Source organism: Carcharodon carcharias, chromosome 13 (genome assembly GCF_017639515.1).
Source record: "Carcharodon carcharias isolate sCarCar2 chromosome 13, sCarCar2.pri, whole genome shotgun sequence".
Lineage (NCBI taxonomy): Eukaryota > Metazoa > Chordata > Chondrichthyes > Lamniformes > Lamnidae > Carcharodon > Carcharodon carcharias.
Genome location: NC_054479.1, coordinates 50,978,938 through 50,996,193, shown reverse-complemented (window position 1 = coordinate 50,996,193; position 17,256 = coordinate 50,978,938).

The following is a 17,256-nucleotide window of genomic DNA, read 5'->3' as shown; positions in this document are numbered from 1 at the left end:
CATGAGCTGGGCCATGTCCATTAATTTTTTCAATAAGTTTTATTTAATTAATAAATCCTTTATGAAACCTCATCCTACTCATGGATGAGGTTTCATGAAAATGCGAAGGCTGCCTGGGCTCTTCGCCTGCCCGCTAACCTAAATCTTGGAGGAGCCGCATTCTTAACAACTTTAATTACTTTCTTAATAGGCCTTTGACATTCCGGTGGGAACACAGCTGATGCTGCTGCGCGCCTGCCGAACTGGCAATCTAAATGATGCGCGGTGACGTGGGGAAGCTAGCCCAACATCACCGCGCATCATTTTACCCGAAAATTCTTCTCATAGTCTAGGTGCCCAGTTCAGTACTGAGGGAGTGCCGTCTTTTGGGTGAGATGCAAAACTGAATGCCAAGGGCCCCAGGCTGCAGCCTCCCGTCCTGGGGGTTCCCTCCTGGCTGCCCATTTGGATGATGCCTGGATGCGAGTTGGAGCTATGCATGTTCATGAGGTTCTGCCATCTTCATCCACCCTCAGGGCCTGGGTCTATGATTGAGAAAATTATGACTTTTACTGAGGCAGGGCGGGGATGCAGTAGGGGACAGGCTCTGATTCCCAATGGGAATTCCACATGATTCCTGTTTTTTTTTGGTTGCGGCGGAGGGGGGGAGGTGGTTAGCAGGTATTATGTAATTTATCATTCCAGCTGCAGTCAGGAGCTTAGGTAAGGCCATCACCAAGGAGGCACTGCCTCCCTCTCTGCTGTAGTACAAAGCATTGTTCCCTACCCCATACACACACACTGCAGTACCGGAGATGTTTGAAATAGTAAGCCTAAGATCTAATAATCTTTCTTTTCCTGGCTCCGTGCTGCTGGTTTTGTTCCATCACAGAACAGTAGTATTGATTTTAAATCCTACTTGCCTGGAGAAAAGAGGGTGAGCGAGCAGTTAGAATTGCCCGGGTTGCCTACCTGAGCATCCCTGTTTTAACCTGCCCAATTCAGACAAACACCTCTATGCCTGCAGGGTCCCTTCTTAACATAACCGTGATGGCCTGATTTAAATCAGGCCTAGGGACAGAATTTTCCCATTGGTGTGCAGGGATGGGCCCACCCGCCAAAGCATAAAATGACAGGCTGTGACGTCGGGCGAGCGTCCCGATGTCACTGCACGCCATCACAATATTTTGGTGGGCGGGCGCACGATGATCTCCAATGCGCACCTGCCATTAATTAACGGGCCACTTAAGGCCCTTGAGGCTCAAATTGATGCTGATTTTTCAGGGCCCATACGATCTTCAGGTCATCACATGGGCGCAACGGGACAGGCAGGTAGGACACATTTGTATAAACCTCATCCACGGGCGGGATAAGAGGGGTCAGTGGGGTCGCGAATGTGCTCAGTTACTGATACTTGCCTGTGCTAGCAGAAATACTTTAAAACTCATACCAGCTGCTTGGACAGGATTCACAACCTTCAGGTCACCACTCAATACTTTTTGTGGCCTGCAGGTTTCAGGAAGCCTTCCCTTAGCCTGAGAATGGGAGTCATGCTCTCCACTGGAGGCACCTTCTCTGAAGAGGAAGGGAGGGCCAGAAGGAGGAGAAGGCCAGGAGTCCACATTCAGCCTCCAGGGGAGCCACCTTTGGGAGCAGAGGCACAGGCACAAGGGGTGCAGGGCCAAGAGGAAGTCCAAGGTGGAAGAGGCCACAGAAGATGCCATTATCCTGCTGCCAGGGTATACAGGCAGCAAAGCAGCTACCTCAATATCTCTGAGGTGCAGTGCCAAAGGAGGCTCTGACTCTCAAGGGAGACAGTCAATTCTATCTGTCAGATGATTGGGCCTAAGATCTCTGCGAACTGTGTGGGTGACACCCCATGCCAGTGGCTCTAAAGGCCACAGCTGCCCTCAACTTCTATGCCTCTGACTCCTTCCAGTGGTCGGTGGGTGATCTTTGCAGTGTCTCCCTATCAGCTGTCCACACTTGTGTCAAGCAGGTGACAGACGCTCTATTCAGGCATGCATTGACCTTCATTCACTACCGTTGGGTCCAGGCAAGCCAGACACAGCGAGCCAGAGGCTTCGCAGCCATTGCTGGCTTCCCCCATGTCCAGAGTGCAATAAGCTGCACACATGTGGCCATCAAGGCACCAGCAGGTGAGCCCGGTGCCCTTGTCAACAGGAAGGGCTTCCACTCCATGAATGTGCAGGTAGTGTGTGATCACAGGATGCTGATTCTACAAGTCTGTGCAAGGTACCCAGGCAGCTCCCACGACGCCTACATCCTCAGAAACTCCCAGGTGCCGGGGCGCTTCAGTGCTCCAGCCCGGCTAGATGAATGGAAGCTGGGTGACACCCTCAGAAGGTGGCTCATGACGCCTCTCTCCCATCCAAGAACAGAAGCTGAGCAGTGGTACAATAGGAGCCACGCCTCCACAAGAGCTGTGGTGGAGAGAGCCATTGGTCTTCTCAAGATGCACCTCTGATGCCTGGACCACTCAAGGGGTGCATTCAGTACCCATCAGATCGTGTGTCGATGATAGTGGTTGCATGCTGTGCTCTCCACAATCTTGTTCTGGAAAGGGGGGACGCAGTGGACGATGAAGATGTAGATGCAGTGGCTGTGGCTGCACACGATGAGTCCAGCAGTGAGTCCGAGGACGAGCACGCACAGGAAAATGCTGAGGGGGTAGACGCTGACCCGGGCATACTGCAGGGAGGCAGGGACATCTGGGAGGCTTTAATCCAACGAACCTTCAGCTAGAACATCACAGATAGACCTCCAACACAAGCCTGTGCTGCAGGCTCCATACCCGATGCTGAGTGCTAAATCTGCCTGGATAGCAACATTAACTAAGGGCCTTGTCAATAAAGCTCAATGTGACACAACTCACTCATAACATCATGGGTAACCATCCAACTGCAGAGGAAAAGAGGCACCCTCAGCCATGGTCACATGTCTAAATTTGAAGCTATAACAAAATGATCTTAAGGAAACAAAATGACAAAGATGTTAAACATCACACCAACTAATCAGGACCTCATTGCGGGCAATACAAAAGCACCAGTGAGAAACCTGTGGTGTGCCTAAGGTGCCTTAAATTTATGCTTTCGGGTGCTACATCTAGGTGCTGTCCCCTCGCTGGCACTGGCATCTGAGACAGCTTGCTCACTTTCCTGTCCTGTTGGCCTCGATGACCTTGGCGGGCATCCTCTGGCCTATGGAGCCTGTGCTGGCCCCACCTGGGAGGGAGCTGCCAGTTCCACAGCTGGCATCTCCCCAGTCATCGCAGCCTCATCATGCTTCGGTCACTGGAAGAGGGGCAGAGGAGCTGCTGCCCTCATCTGGAGCGCCCTGAGAGGAGCCCGCAGAGACAACAGGCAGCTGCTGCACCGACGTGAGGTCGCTTCAGACCTCCCTGCTCACTGTGGATGGATGGGCACCGAGCTGGGAAACTTGGTGCCCAGACCATCTCCCACACACTGGCACTGACCAGCCGAGGTCAATGCTGATGTGAGCTGGTCCGAGTGCATCCCCAGAAAGCCCTGATTGGTCTCCTGGAGGAGCATCTCCATGAAAATCGCCACTCTCTCCATGGAGGATGCATGGCACTCGGACATGAGGCTCATTGCATCGGTGATGGTCTGTGTGGTCTCCTCCACCACGGAGACCAAGCCACGTATAGCCTCATGTATCTCCACCAGACCCTCCCACACACCCTGCTGGACTTCCAGCATTTACTGCCTCATGGAAGACTCCAGAGGCACATCACCAGCCGCTGACTACCTCCTACTGCTGGCGCCATGGGCACTCTCTGTCTCTGCCAGCGCCTCCAGCGATTATGAAGTGCCCTCACTGCTGTGCCCTGGGACACTAGCCGATGTTCTAATTCCCACTGAGGTGCTAGTATCTGTGCTGGTGCCTGCCTGGCAGAGACAATGTGATGCTGGTGGGTCAGAGACTTCAGGAGAGGGGTCCTCTGTGCCTCCTCCTCCCGGCCCTCCTCCGCTGATGCTGAAAGGAAGAACGAAGGCATTTGATTAGTTAACGTGGAGACAATGTCAATGTACATCCCTGTCCCTCGGATCATTGTGCGCTCATCCTTCCATAAGTGATGGTCAAGCCATGTTGCAAAACTTCAATCACTGAACATTCAGCAATGCCATGGCTGCTGGGACACTAATGCTGGGCAAGCATACCTGCCCATGGATCCCCAGCTTCTCCGACACAGGTGGACCTGGGTGCATGGCGCCTCTCCAGGTCGCGGGCTTTCTGCTCAAACCTGGAAATGATGGCCAACTGGGCCGGCCCTCTGCCAGTCCTCAACCGCTTGGCGGAATTATGAGCATTCTTCTCCTGAAAAGGAGAGAAGAGCATTGATCACTGCAACTTGTACCTGGAATCTCTTCGCTGCCGTCCCACCCCAATCAGAGTGGGACATTGCAGGGCTCCAGTGCCTCCTCACCCCACAGCTGCCGAACACTCACGCAAAGATGCCAGGCCTGTCCCCTCCCTCCCCCACCTTGGCCAAATGCAGCCTACATCACGTTTGGCACCACACGGTCCAACCTTGCAGAGCAAGGAGGCGTAAGCACGTGGAATGCAAAGGGCAGCAGATGGATGTGTTCCCCACCACTTGGAAGCTCCCCTCCCAGCCTGTCAGCACCCTGACTCTGACATGTTTTACAGTTCCAGCTCCGCACCCTGGTGCAGATCCTCCTGGTTGCCCCCAAAACAGAAACATGGGTATCACTGTACCACATGCTGCGGGTGCAGAACCCATCTCATCACCACCCTCTCAGGGTGACCTTGGCAAGGCCAGTATCCGCTGGCCCACCCAGCGAAGGACACATGTCATCAGTGATTCAATGTAGTAACTACACTCAGTGTTGGTGTGGGGGGGTGGGGGGGGTGGGGGGAGGGTGAAGGTGGGGCTGGCCAGGGGGGAAAGCCTACCTGCTGGGTTAAGTGACCAATGTCAACATGGTACTCACCCTTCCAGAATGCAAAAGGTCATTAAAGCGCTTGTGGCACCGGATCCAGGTGCGCTGCACCAAACCGTGGGAACTCACCATCTCCGCCACCTCCTCCCAGGCACGTTTGGTCATGTAGGGAGGCTTCCTCCTCCCATCCCTCGGAACAAGGACCTCCCGCCGTGCTGCCACCTCCTCGAGGAGGGCAGCAAGGCAATCGTCTGAGAAATGAGGGGTACAATGCCCCCCTGCTGTACCCTCCTGCCTGGCTTGCTCACCAGCAGCGCTCTCGGGAGTCCTTCCACTGGCCATGATTCACAGCCTTTGAAAGGCTGCAGGAGCTCTTTCAAACAGGCCGCTGGGTCGCCATTGGACCTGGAGGCCATAGCAGTTCTGCCATTGCCCACCCACCCCCACTGTCCTTGGGAACCGTGTTTTACGTTGGGCGGGCTTAATTGGCCCACCTGCATAAAATGGCAGTGCAGAGCCGCCGGACATGCAGAAAATTCTGCCCTAGGAGTTAAAATGGGAGCCAGAGCTTCTGGACAGCTGTACTTTGGGCACTAAATCCCCAGAATGATGGGTGAGGAAGCAGCAGACTTGGGCAAAGCTGTCATGTGCAGTAATTTCTTAAAGTCCACTGTTTGACCCTCCAAGGGCCTATTATTAATTATTCACGCATTGACAAAATTAAATTGGACAAGAAGAGCAACACAGCGAGATATCACTGAGGCTGCTGCCCTGACTCACTCCTTCCTGCTGTTCACATAGGATTTCTGCTGCTCTACCAGACAGAAATGAAGGGCTCTAATATCAGGCGGCAAATAGGGATGAATAAACCAAGCTCCCCCTTGCGTGACTGATTTTGTTTGAAGTTTGCCTTTCTACAACATAACCAGATTTTGAAATGAGAAATGTTTCTCCACTTTCCTTAATCCTTACAACCGCCTGAATATTTTCAATTACTCTGGTGGGGAGTGCAGCTTTCAATCTCCGATAGGGAAAAGAGCTAAATCCAATTCAAGCTAGCAGGGATTTAAATATAAAAGCAAAATACAGTGGATGCTGGAAATCTGAAATAAGCACAGAAAATGCTGGGAAAGCTCAGCAGGTCTGGCAGCATCTGTGGAGAGAGAAACAGAGTTGACATTTGGAGTCCAATATGACTCCTCTCCAGAGCTGAGTTCCATCAAAGAGGATACACTCAGTGAGTTTAGGTCTGTCTTTGTTTGCAGGATCGAGGCAGAACTAAGGGTGTAATAAAGTAGGGACCTGCATTTAGATAGCACCTTTCACATACTTGCAATGTTCCAAAATGCTTCACAGCCAATTAATTGCTTTGAATTGCTCCACATTCCGCAAACTTCAACTCACCCAAAACTCTGCTCCCCTCATCCTGTCCCACACCAAGTCATGTTCACCTGCTATCCCTGCTCTGGCTGACCTACACTGGCTGCAGGCCTCTCATCACATCCTTTTTCAAATCCTCATTGTTTAAGCCCTTCCGGGAATTTGCCCTCCTGAATTTCTGTAACCCGGCCCCGCCGGCCCCACAACGCGCTCCCCGGCTTTTGGAGGTGATGATTAAGGGAGGAATGTTGGCTAGGGCACGGGATGAACTCCCTGATCATTTCAAATAAAAACTATCATGCCACCTTTTATGTCCAGCTGAGCAGACAGCCCCAGTTTAATGGGCCCATCTGAAATGCAGCAATTGAAACAACGCAGCTCCCCTTCAGTACTGCACCGAAGTGTCAACCTAGATTAACTGCTCAAGTCCTGAATCTGTGATCTTTTGACTCGGGGAAGACTGAGCTAGTAACAGAGCCAGACTGACATCTTTCTGTGAAAGAGAGGGAAGATTGGAGTGAGAAGGGGGGACACACTTGAGCACGATGATGAACTGGTACCAGGCAGGAGCAGCTCATGACTCCATCCATTTACTTGGGAAACACAATCTGCCACAACAAAGTGTATAATTGGCCATCAATTATTAAAACAAGCTTGACATTCGAGATTTGTATCCCTCATGGGGACTGGACTTTGGAAAAAATGCCAAATCTACAGATTGTTGGAGATTGGATGTACGACCCAAGGTGTGCATGGGGACCCTGCAGAAATTCCAACACATGGATCGCTGTGGGAACAGCCCAGGAATTTTGATTTTCTGACAGGCAATTCTTCTGCTCCCTGAGAACCTCCGCCTATGTCTCCGAATCTGAGCTAGAGTTGGAGATTTCAAACAGTTCTGCGGGACTTACCTGAATAGTTAATCAGGAAAACATTAGGCAGAAGAATTCTAGTCTAACTCATGGGTAACGGCACAACTGACCCTCCCAATCACTCACACTGAAACCCCAACCCATCCCTCGATCCTCTGACTGCACCCTGACTCCCCCTTGACCCCTAACTACCCCTGACCCAACCCTATCTGGCTACCCCCTCCCCTACCAACTGACTATCACCCGACCAAACCTGATTAGCCCCTGACCTGACCACTCCTCCGACCTGACTAACCCGACCCACCTACCGCCTCTCCCACCTGTGACCCTACACACCTACCACCCTACACACCTACCACCCTACCCATTCATTCATTCATCCATTCACCCATTCATTAACATTCACATTGGATATTTAAATTTACCAGATGGCAGTTGGTGCTGTAAAAAGGGGGTTTGTCTATTCTTCCTCCCAACGCTACAGCGCTGCAATGGAACCCTCTGAGGGATGATGTGCTTCACAATTCTGGAGAAGCTGAGCTCGGAAGACCCGGCAAGCAATGAGGAGCAGTGTCTAGATGTGGGGAAGTTTGAGCAGAGCGGCAATCCGATGTCGATCGTAAAATTCAGACCATAGAAACAGCAGCCATTTCTTAATGCAGCATCTCTGAATAATGGCAAGCTTGGAATATTTAACATTGTCCCAGAACAGCTGCCATCTTCCTTTCTATGGTTAAGGACTCTACTGTCCCCTTTACCTTCTTCTATATATGGGAGTGAACGTCATTATTGTGATTCCTATAATTTCTGGTGGTAGTGGTGAATTATAATAAGCCTTAACTTATGAATCCCAGGATGTCGTATTGTGGGGTACCCCATAGATGCTCTGGGAATCTCCTTCAGATGTTCCCAGGTAAGGTTTGCAATTGCCCAGAAGTGTAAACTTCTCCTGGGCGATTGCCCTGCACCTGACGACCTCCCTCCCCAGACCCAACCTGACCTCGTCCAGGGCTGGCCCAACCCCACCCAACATTCCACCCCGCCTTGGTCCAACCCTCCCCCTGGCTCCCAGGCCCAACACGACTCCTCCCCCACCCCCGACCTGACATCCTGTCCCAACCATCCCGAAGTGTCCCCCAGACCCGACCTCCCCCCACCAAGGACCAGCCTGGTGGTGAGAGGTTTTAGTTCTATGGTCACCCTCTGCCCTTTCTTTGAGTAAGTCTAGACAATGATAGTTGACAGGCTGGTTGCCATCGCAGTCCAGCCTGATCCTTTTCCTTGGTGAATATCCAAACACAAGCAAGGTCACTGGATAGCGGTCAGGAGCGGGAATGCTAGCTGGCATTTTATTTGCTCTCTTGTGGCCCCAGAACACTTGGTCCAAATGTATCGTCAACTGCTGCTCTGGCTGAGGTTGATTAACTCCGCACAGAACAAGGGGGCATAACCCTAAAATAAGAGCTTGCCGTTCAGGGGCAATGTCAGGATGTTGTTCTTTAGACAAAGGCGAGTGGGAGTCAGAAACTCTTTCCTCCAAAGAATTGTTGAAGTTGAGTCATTTGAAAAGTTCAAACTTGAGATCGAAATATTTTCGTTAGATAACGTTAATAAGAGTTATGGATCAAAGATGGGTAATTGGATTGAAGATATTGATCGGCCATGATCTAACTGTGTGGCAGAACATGCCTGAAGGTCTGAATGGCCTCCTGTTTCTCTAGGCTGGATTTTATGGGGCGCTGTGTTACCTGACCTAAAAGTCAGTCATCAGCCCGCCCACCTGAAACCCAGCTGTCCTACAGGCATACTACTCTGGGGGCAGCTTTAGTAGTTTCAGAGTGGCGACTTCCGCCCCCATATGGGAGGAAGCCCTGCCCTTGAGAGCTATCAGCTAATCTGATTGGCCAGTAGCTCTGTAGTCCCAGCGGCATCAGGATCGAGCGGTGGCTGCAAGCAGTGCCTGAGAAAAAAGTTCGGGGTTATGGATGGGCCTGGCTGGCAGACTCCTGTGAGGGGTGAAGCGGGAGGAGGGAAGGGGGTTAGGGAGCTGGGTTTGAGAGGCTGGGGTGGGGAGGGTTAATGGGGGTTGAGTATGATCTTGGGGGGTTAGGGTTCCTCCGATGGACACAAGGGACCCCCGCAAAGGAGGTACCCCCCTTACCTGACAGGAGCCAATGCAATGAAACCTGCCTGGTATCCGCCTACCTGAGCCACAGGTAAAATAATGGCGGAGAAGAAATTAGGCCCTTAAGTGGCCAATTAAGGGCCTCAGTAGGCCTAAGGATGGGCAGGCGGGCTGCCTGACACCTTCCCCACTCACCGTAATATGGGAGACAGGTTGGGGTTGGGCACAAAGTTGGTGGGAAGGCAGCCACTTTATTTTACGAGAACCCCCGCTTTCAGATAGGCTGGCGGGGAGCTGTATAGCCCAGCTTGCTGTCTCAACAATTCAAACTTGATTTATATATATTTATATGCAGCATAGCATGAGTTACCAGGGCTTATCAGGTCAATCCTTGATGCTGTACTATGGATGGATATGTCTGACTTCCTTACCTACAATTGAGCCATGAAGTACTGTGAACATTCACCGACCTTTCATGTTAAGAGGCTGATCCAGCTCTCACTCCAAATAAGGTTAACACATATAACAACAGGATAGTTCAAAACAGAATATATGGCACAGGAGAACTTTTATAAAGAGTTTACTTCAGTAAAAGAAAGAATTTGCATTTATACAGCACCTTTCAAGACCTCAGGACATTCCAAAGCGTTTTACAACCAATGAAGTACTTCTGAAGTATAGCCACTGTTTTAGTGCACAAAACGGGTAACTCAAAGTCCCACAAACAACAATGTGATAATGAGCAGATCATCTGTTTAAATGGTGTTGGTTGAGGATAAATAATATAGAATGATAGAATCGCTACAACACAGATGGAGGCCATTCGGCCCATTGTGTCTCTGTGAGAGAAACTCCACTCGTCCAACTCCCTTGCACTTTCCTTGTAGCCAGGACACCATGGAGAACAGCCTTGATTTTCTTGAAAATAGTGGCATGGGATCTTTTCTGTTGGCCTTGGTTTAATGTCTCCTCTGAAAGATGGCACATTTGGCAGTGCAGTGCTCCCTCAGTACTGCACTGGAGTGTCAGCCTGAATTATGCGCTCAAATCTCTGGAGTGGGATATGTACTCACAACCTTCTGACTCAGAGGCGAGAGTGTTACTCACTGACTCACATTGACATCTACATGGCCTATAGAGTTGGGTAGAAGGAGAAAGAAATAGCAGCACTGATTGGCATGATTGAATATGCAATTCCATGGTGTGTTTTCCCAGCTCTCTTATCCCATTCAGCAGCATAATACAGAGGTTTTACATCACAGCTACTGAGTAGGGATTCAGATCTACTCACATTGGTTTGTACCATGGGTCACAGCAACGAGTGAATCCAACAGTAGTGGGCTGGAGTTAAGCCCTGCGTGGGTTGGCCTAACACAGTGAGGACTGAGTGGCTGTAGTGCTGAGATGGTGTTTGAGGTTCACACAAATCTTATCATAACCTGCCCCTGTTAACATTTGTTAAATGTAATTTTCAGGCATCAAGCTGCTTTGGTGGACTTGGCATGACACAGACCCCAATATTTACGACAGACACTACTGGGTACCCTGGACCTCTTACATCTTCCACATGTCATTCGCTTGTAGCTTTGTGTTCCTTATAAACCTAGGCAGGTAAGTGGACAACATTAAGGCTTTCTCTGGATAGAACTCAATCAATTCCAAAAGAGGGGGGCTGCTTAAAACCATGTTGTTTCTCCAGTCATCAGATGATGAAAGTTTCTGTTGATGCCAATTGCCCAAACAATTCAATTCATCCCACTTTCGTCCCTCATCTCTCCCAATAGTCGGGAACTGTCTGGCGTCGATGCCAGCAGACATTTTGGGGGGAATGATGGAGTTGGGGGGTGGGGTGGTTCTCTCATTTCAGCAGCCCAATGGCAGGGTCACACCTCCCCAGGGATGCAACCCTCACTGGGGAAGTGACTGGCTGTGGCAGAGGTGACCAGATCCAGGGGGACAATGCTGGGTCCCCCGCTCTGCAACCTCACAAATTTCTGCTCCTCTTGATCTCCTTTGTAAAAGGGAGCTGACAATTACTTTAAAAACTATCAACTGCTCAAATTTTTGCGGTTCAGACCATCGTGCGTACCCTGAACAACAGGAGGGCAGTCAGCTGTCACCAAGTGTTACTGCTATCAAGGATACACTGGCTCCTGCTGATGTCCAGTGGCAGGAAGTCCCGACATAAGTAATTCCCATCTCCTGCCTCCAATGTCAATGGCTGATGATCTTATTTGGGGTAGGCAGAGACAAGGCTACCTGTACATTGGTGCATCCTGTGTGGAATCTGGCCAATGTGGGTTCTGGCCCATTTACTGTCCTTCTCATTGGCTCCCTCATCCAGGTTAAAAGCTTTGAATCCTGCTGGCTCACACTGGGATACTGTTCAAGTGGCCTCTGCCATCCCCCCCCACCCAGATCCTCACCCACAGCGTCATCTGTCCTGTGCAAAATGGAGCATGGAGTGAGAACAGACTATTTGATGGTGGTGGTGGTGGGGGGACGGTGGGGTGGGGTGGGCTGTTGTAGATGGTATCAGAGCTGAGCCAAAGCCTGTGCTTACCCAAAACTTTACTCATTCTTACAGAAAATGTGCCATAATGTCATGCTCCAGCACATTTAAATGAAGCCTGGCACAATTCTTCTGCCTGATTTATTTTCTTCTTTTACACTGGCTTTCATGATTCGCTTTTGTTGCCATTTGTTTTGAAAGATGTTCGTTTTTTTTTCTCCAAACACTGTTTATGTAGAATTTGAAGACCCCGAGCATTTTTTTACAATGTTAAAGTCTCTGAGTATTTTTCACAGTGAGTTGTTGTGGTTTGGAATGCATCGCCTGAAAGGGCGGTCAAAGCAGGTTCAATAATACCTTTCAAAAGGGCATAGGATAAATACTTGAAAAGTTCTGGGCCATGGAAGAAGTACCACAAGAAATAGGAGCAGGCCATTCAGCCCCTCCAGCTGGCTCCACCATTCAATAATATCATGGCTGATCTGATTGTGGCCTTAGCTGCAAATTCCTGCCTGTCCCCCACAGCCCTTGACTCCCTTGTCCATCAAAAGTCTGTTTAACTCAGCCTTAAATATAATCAATGACCCAGCCACCACCACTCTCTGGGCCAGGGAATTCCAAAGATTAATGACTCTCTGAGAGAAGAAATTCCTCCCAACTCCACATTAAATGGAAGACCCCTTATTCTGAAACTGTGTTTCTCAGTTCTAGATTTCCCCCCAAGAGGGAAAACATCCTCTCAGCATCCATCCTGTCAAGCCCGATTCCCAATTGGAGTAGGGATAATTGGATAGCTCTTTCAAAGAACTGACACAGGTACGATGGGCCGAATGACCTCCATCAGTGCTGTATAATTCTATGATACGTCTATGATTTAATTTTTTGCCAATGTTAAATTATCCAAGTGTCTTCTGCCAATGCACTGGAAAGCTGACTGAATTAAAGCAGATCATGAAATGCAAACAAATCTATGGGACATGATTAAGGGTCTCTTGTGGCATAGGATTTCAGTATAGCTGAGGGAGTGATGAAGGGTCGAGTGAAAAATCTCTGATGGTCAGCAAGTAGAGCGAAAATGAATGATAGTGGTTTGAAGCATCACACAGAGGGGGATAAATTTGAATTTTCATTGTCTGCCGGGAGCTAATTGACCACTCATCTTACACCCTGCAGCCAATGGAAAGGAAAATGTGATCAGGAATAAATCAGGAGGACGTTAATCCGGAGGGTGGAAATCAAGAGGGAGTAAATCAGAAGGGGGTAAATCAGGAAGATGTAAATCAGGAAGGTGTAAATCCTGTGGATGTAAATCAGGAGAGTGCAAATCAGGAGGGTGTAAATCAGTAAGTGTAAATCAAGAGGGGGTAAATCAGGAGAGTGTCAATCAGGAGGGTGTAAATCAGGGGGTGTAAATCAGGAGAGTGCAAATCAGGAAGGTGTAAATCAGGAGAGTGTAAATCAGGAGGGTGTAAATCAGTAACCGTAAATCAGGAGAGGGTAAATCAGGAGGGTGTAAATCCGGAAGATGTAAATCGGGAAGGTGTAAATCAGGAGTGTGTAAATCGGGTGAGTGTAAATCAGGAGGGGGTAAATCAGAAGGGTGTAAATCAAGAGGGTGTCATTCAGGAGGGAGTAAAACAGGAGGGTGTAAATCAGGAAGTTGTAAATGCCGCTCCAAGTCAGACTGCTGTTATGCTGGTGGAAACCAGTTTTCTAAAGGGCTTGCAGACCAGGCCAGCACTCTGTTCCTCTGCAGATTACTTGGATAGCTGAGGCAGCAGTCCTCTGGGACCGGCTCTGAGGAGCGCAAACCTGCTGCCCCTTTCTCAGTCATCCTCCCACATATGCTATTCTGCCAGTACCCTTGTTGCTGAGTGTCACCCAGCTCAGACTGCTGCCACCCATGCCAAATTGGTACAATCCACAGCCGGGCCTTCTAGGGCCAGAGCTGCTCAAGGTCATCCAGCAAGGCCATCTGCAGGCCCCTCCTCAGCTGAAAGCCTTCCACCAGCCATGCTGCAGCCACTGGGGTAACACTGCGTTAAGAGGCACTAAGTCAAAGACAAACAAAAGGCAGTCACTAAGCCAGTGCTTCCCAAACTTTTTCCCAGTGTGTCCCCATTTTAACCCCTCAAACTTTGTGTGATCCTGGGATCAAAATCCTGGGGCAAGTATTGTTGAGCAGGGAGTGGAGGAGGAAGTCAGTTGTTGAGCTGCGTATGGGAGGCTTCTGTTGTTGAGTGGGGGTGAGAAAGGAGTTGCATGCCCCATCTCCCCTCCTTAACCCTCCATCACCCCCATCTTCCCTCTTCATCCCCCCTCCCTACCTTCACACCACCCATCTTCTCCTCCATTTCCATATCCTTCATCCCCCATCTCTCTCATGGGGGCAGTTGATGAAACGGCAGGACTTCTCCAAAACAACGAGCAACTACCTATTCACAGAGAGACCAAGTGGCCTACACCTGCTCATAATTCATATGTTTGTGTTCAGGGATGGGCAGGATAGTGGCATTGAGGCCAAAATCAGACCAGACATGATCTTGTCGAATGGTGGAGCAGGTTCGAAGGCCGAATGTCCTACTCCTGCTCCTAATTCAGATGTTTGTATGTTTAGCAGCAATTGGGCCTCAGAAAGCAGTTCATTAGGCCATGCTCAGAACAAAAAAAAGCACGAGGATTTAAAGGGGCTTTGCAGCTGTCCGGAATCTGTTTGAGCTTCACATAGTCATTGCTGCCTTGGAGAACCTGACCCCAAGATCTCATCTCGCTACCCATTGGGGCTCCCGACACACAGTTTGGGAAGCTCTGCCCTAAGGACATGCACAAGGATGACTAGTTGCTTTTTGATTTATAACTTTGGTTTGGATTATGTATTTTGTGGTGGCTTTTATATTTGCATTGTGACCAAGTGGATGCTCTGATGACCAGTGACAGAGGGAAGATAGGCAGGAGGCTGTTGGTGAATGAAGAATTGGGGTTGCATCATGGACAGCCCTTCAGAAAGGGTTTGCTAGCTGCCTCCTTCCTTCCTCTTCCAACTCCTTTACTTCCCTCTTGTCTCCCTCCTCTTCCTCCCCCTGTCCCTCAGCTGGTCGCTCCATAACTGGCAGCAAGAACATCTCTTCATGATTGTGAGGTTACACGTCCTGCAGCAGACCACAAAGAATCTTGGCACTCACCCTGCTGAGTACTGTAGAGTGGTCCAGGCAGTGGAATTGTTGCTTCAGCAAGCCACTGGTCTGCTCTATCACACTTTGTGCTTAGCAATGACTTTTGTTGTATGCATGCAGCACATTTTTGCATGGATTTTGCACGGGAATCATGAGGCCGTGTCATCAAAGGACAGCCCTTGCCACCTAGTAGTCACCCTCTGGTTTATTGGTTGGTCCAAATGCAGATGTGACAGTGGACTGTGAATGAAGGCATCATGGCTGCTGCCAGGATGCCAGGCATTGACCTGCACAATTTGGTGTGTTTAAACACACACATTGAACATTGATAGAGTAGTTGATCCATCATTTTGTGGCATGCGCAAAGCAATGTGCTTGCAGTCTGTGGCACCCTGCAGCATGGAGAAGCCTGTAATCCTTGAGAAGCTGTGTACTCACTCCCTCTGCTTCCCTGTGGCAAGGGAGAATGATATAATTCTGATCGTTTGGAATACAGGGTCTCAGTGACCTCCCTCACACAACAGTGGGGTGTAAACTGGGCAATGTCACAAATATTGCCTGCTCCAGCCTGGAAGGAGCCAGCTAGGTGCACAAAAGTTCATGGTCTCGAGCTCATTCACAGCCACTAGCACTACCATTCTCATCCTGTCTGGGGTTGCAGTTGTTGCTGCAGGAGGTGGCAGATTTCAGTGAGGGCGTCCTTACTGAAGCGCAGATATCTCACATGCTCTTTACTGAGGTAGGAAAATTGTTTTCTGAACACCCTGGAAGGATGTGGCTCCTGCTGAGATCCCTTTTCCCCCTCCTTCTCCTCTATCTTCCAGCAGCTTGACTTGCTCTGTGTCATCCTTTGCTCATTCTGCTGTACTCAAAGGGGAATGTATACTACTGAACCCATGACTTGGAGCAAGTGATTTGTACAGAATCTTTTAATTCAGGATAAAAAAGCTTCAGCAACTGCCATACCACTCACTGTAGAGCAACTTTAAGTAACTTTTAGCAAGCTACCAATCACTCCTACAATGGCAACAAAGCCAATAGAAATCAACCAGCAACTAACATGAATGTCGTCGATGATCCCTTTAAATAGCGCTGGTAGGGTTCAGCAGTCCATGTTTGAGAGATGTTAACAGGAGCATTGAACTCCAAAATGGCAGCGCTAGAGTTACCCACTGATTGATGTTACAATCTGTCTACTCTGCATACTTCTGGTGCAGGTTCCTGCAAGTGCTAGAGCTCTCACTAAAATGGAGCAGCTCACAGCCATGAAGTGTGCAGCACCAAAACATTGGACCCTAAGGAACCAAATTTTGCACCCACATTGTTTTGCCTATTTATTCAGTGTAACCCAATATATATTGACCACTTTGACACTATGTAACTGCTTTGAAATTATTCTTAGAAGACAGTTTTACGTTACACTCTTTGAGACATTGACGTCATTACACGAGTGCACCTTAGACTCGCCCGACACACAGTCTCCATACTGACGGTCTGCATTTGGTAATCGCTGTTGTGTTTACTAAATCTGCAGCCTATTTACTGTGATAACTGATACAGGTCTCTCTGTCTATGTCACAGAGACCTGTTAGCTAATACAGCTCTCTTGTGCTCACTAAGTCACTAATACACTGCAGGTTACTAGGGTGTGAGTGAAAGGTATTTCAGAATGTGTCTGTAGATTGGAACTGTGGGAATTTTACTGCAGTCAACTTTTTATTACATTTACATTCGCATTTACAGTTAGATCCAACAACCTTCTAGCAAAGTTAGTTTAGTGCCCATCTTGGTGCTGATGAGCCACAGAGTCAGGAGAGTCCTAGCATCGATCCCTGCTCATGGAGAGGTAGTGGGGGTGTTACAATTCCTTCAGTGGCCCTGGACAGGAGTAAAGGTCATTCGAGGCTCCCATTCCTGACGAAAATCCAGTGACCTCCCCCGCGTGTCACCCCCAGTTCGGAAGTCCACATGTGCATTCAACAGACTAGGTAACGATGCCCTCATGGGCTAATAGTCTATTGGCCTTCACTGTGTGGGCTCTCAGTGTGGAGATTAGCTACTTCAAAAAGGGAGGGAGACAGAAAATGAGGAACATCGGGGAAGAGGGGAAAGAGGATGTTGAGGGTGATCGGGGTGAATTTGAGCAGCTTGCTGAACCTTGGCAAAAAATGCCCCAGATGAAGAAAGAGCCACTGCAGGGGCAACTCCTCCATCCTGCATTCGCTGCTGCGGAGAGCTGTGCCATCAGGGAGCCCGGAGTCACAGAGGG